The sequence below is a fragment of the Lactuca saligna genome, chromosome 5, assembly GCF_052625555.1.
Source record: "Lactuca saligna cultivar CGN05327 chromosome 5, ASM5262555v1, whole genome shotgun sequence".
In the NCBI taxonomy this organism is placed as follows: Eukaryota; Viridiplantae; Streptophyta; class Magnoliopsida; order Asterales; family Asteraceae; genus Lactuca; species Lactuca saligna.
The window spans coordinates 40,066,102-40,069,877 of NC_136421.1; positions in this window are offsets into that span (position 1 = coordinate 40,066,102).

Genomic DNA, 3,776 nt, shown 5'->3' on the forward strand with positions numbered 1-3,776 from the left:
ATTATATGTTATGTGTTTAGTAGGGATTAGTTTCCCAAGCAGTGGTCCGTAGGACCCAAAGGTAGGTCAGTATCCGGATATGTCTGACTGTATGCTTATATTTGTTGATTGCATGTTAGTAGTAGGGGTGAAATAGTCCCCAGTTACCGGTTGAAAGATACCGATGATGGTTACCGGTTGAAAGATACCGATGAACGTTACCGGTTGAAAGATACCAACGATATTGTATGGTATGTGGTACGATGGGGGAACTCACTAAGCTTTGTGCTTACAGTTTTGGATTTTGGTTTCAGGTACCTCTTCGTCGAAGGGGAAAGAGCCAACAACATAGCAGCGCATCACACACACACATATGTTTCCAGAAGAAGTTTTTGGGACTGTACTATGATTTTCAATACTTATGATGTTATGGTTTGAAATACAACATTATAATTTTTGTAATGAATGTTTTATTGAAAATGTTTGATAAAATGTTTACTAAATGAGTTAATAAAAAAATGAAATTTTTCGCCTTGAGAATTCGGTCGTTACAAGCACATACTCTCGTCTCGCAATCGATGATGGACTCTGGGGTTCGATGAGGCTGAAGAAATGGATGCGGAGGAGTAGTGGCACTGCTTTGGTGTCCGTGAACGTGAATGAGAAGCGAGGAGCGAACATGGAGGAAATCTCGACGATTACAGGTACGTGGACGGAGGTATGCTCCAACAGCCTCCTGTTCTTCTTTCTCTGGTCCAGTAATCCAACAACTTGGGGGAGAGAATGGGAAAAAAAGATTGAAATTGGGAAGTATTTGTTTTTTTTTGTTTGCCAGTAAAGGACAAAAACGAAAATGGTGTTGTTGGCCATTGACACAGAAAGGAGAAAGGAAGCAGCAAAGCAACAAGTTTAAGGGAGACAAGGGACTCGATTCTTGACTGATCAAAGGAATAGGAAGTTAACGGAAGCATCCATGGGCAACAAGTGATCTTCTTCTTCTTCTTCTTTTGATTTGAATCCATGTAAATTTGGATGTTTGGGTTTTCCTGAAAAAATTTATGATAATGGATGGGATATAACTCATGGTTGTTTGGGTTTGTTTCTTGAATTCAAGAAACTCATTAATTTTTTTTTTGAAGAAACTGAAGAAGCACACCCCACATTCGATAAAATGCATAGTTGAAATCTAGGTATTTGTAACTGGAACACAAAAGATTGTTATGTGATGTAGTAACTTGTGCTTAATTGTAGAAATTATTTACCTCAATCCTGAAAATAGATTTTACATCCAATTGCTTTTTGATCTTGAATTGCTTGTCAACTTAAGTAGTGAATTACCGTAACCAATTCTTTGAAGTTAAAATATACACCATTTTTTATTCTAAACCCGCATCCCTTTTTATCATAATCTGGTTGCGTGTGTCGTGTTATATTTTTTAGATGCTAAGTGTTTTATTGGTAGGACTCAATGTTTTGTTCATTGGGTATACTATTGATAATACAAATTCTTTAAGAATATTCAAAACCATTCTGCAAGAATAGTTTATTCTGTAAGAATATTATTAATGTATTCTGATAGAAATGTAGTTAATTAGTTATATGTTTAATGTGCAGTTGTTACAAGTGTATCACTACAAAATATTTGGCAATGAGTTTGTGATAGAAATGGCTTGAAGAATGGCTTGAAGACTTGATGGGAAAGACTTCTTGTATAAAATTATTCTCATGTAATACAATTCTGATAGAATGCCAATCTCACAGACAGTACATCTCATAGAATGCTAGCATATTTTAAAGTGGCTTAGTGGTCAAACATACAAAAGACATCTAGAAACGAAACAAGAAAGTGAATATGGATTCTTTCAAGAATGCTGATATTTTTCTGCAAGAGATTTAAAGAATAAATGTAGTTTATGTTCATAGTTGTATACCATTCAGACAGAATGTAATTACATATTCTAAACTATTAAACTTCGTCTTATATAAAATTTGTATTCATTAAAAATTATTGGTGGTTATAATATGTTTTTATAATATTATATTCATAGTTGTATACCATTCAGACAGAATTACAGAATATCATTCTAACAAAATAACATTCTGATAGAATAAAATGGGTTTATTTATACAAATTACGTTTGAAGTTGAATTAATTTGAAAAAAAATCATATTTTTATATCAAAATCATTAATTATCCCATAAATATCGATTTTTTTCTTTTTTAAATTTGTCTCAGTTGACTATAATGCCCTTATGCTAAAATTTATGTGATTATATGGTATATGTTACCCTATTGTATTATTGTATACCCTCAGATCATTACCTTTGATTATATATTCTATCTGATGATACAAATCTGTGCATTTTGGCATACAATAGTTATTAGAAACAAAATAACCTAACATTTAAATTAATATCTTAAATATGACATGTTAATAGTTAAGTGCATAATTTTGAGTAAAAGATATTATTCTAAGGGAAAAGGGAATATACATTACAGCCCCACCTAAGCTTAGGTACTAAACCTCTTGAAAATACATTGTTTTACTATATAAAGATTACGGTTAATGGATTCACAGTTAATACTTCAAAATGTAAATTCAAAGTCGACACAATAGGGTTTAGGGTTTGGGGTTTAGGTTTAGGTTTAGGGTTTAAGGTTTAGGGTTTAGATTTAGGGTTTAGGGTTTAAGTTTAGGGTTTAGAGTTTAGGGTTAGGGTTTAGCATTTAAGGTTTAGGGTTTAGGGACTAGATTTAGGGTTTATGGTTTAGGGTTTAAATTTAGGGTTTAGGGTTTAGTAATGTTCACTTGGGTGAAATAATAAACGATAATTGAGGAAATAAAACAAAGATGGTAAAACAATAATGAAATAAAGAAATGTTATCGAGGATGATATATTTACCAAGTGAAACCAAATCAGGCATATTTAGCATGTTAAAACGACATATTTTAGAGGCTTAGTACCTAAGTTTAGGTGAAACTGTAATGTATATTCTCTATCCCATTATTCTAATATTAAAATGTATCTAATTTGTAATTACATTTTTGGTTTTTTCTTTATTTTAAAATAATTAACCAATTTATAATCAGTTATCTAGATAAAAATATATGCCTTAAAGAATCTTGTGACTAATCACTTTCACTCTAAAACACAAATTGAAATGAACAATACCACCTCGTACGAACAACTTTCCAAATTAATATATTTGATATTCAATTACAAAATCTATATTATCATTTCAAAAGATTATAATTGTCTTATTATTTTATAAATTTTAACATTTGACCAGATAACATTTCAAATGTCAAAGTCTTTTATTTATATATATATATATATATATATATATATATATATATATATATATATATATATATATATATATATATATATATATATATATATATATATATATATATATATATATATATATATATATATATAACTTAACTGAATCTTCTAAATTGTTCTATAATTCTTTTTATTTAATTAGTTATTTTTTAATGTATATCATACTTTAATACAAAGTATTAAATACCACAAACACAAAAATAGATATACAAGTGTGTTGGATCTTTATTATATATATATATATATATATATATATATATATATATATATATATATATATATATATATATATATATATATATATATATATATAACATGTACCAGATTATAAAAAGATTTATTTTTTTTAGTTTAATTTTTTTAACCCAGTTTTTTTATCCAAAGAAAAAAACGGATATACTATTGTTTATGATTTTTTATCCTCTTTTCATGGATATCCATATTGG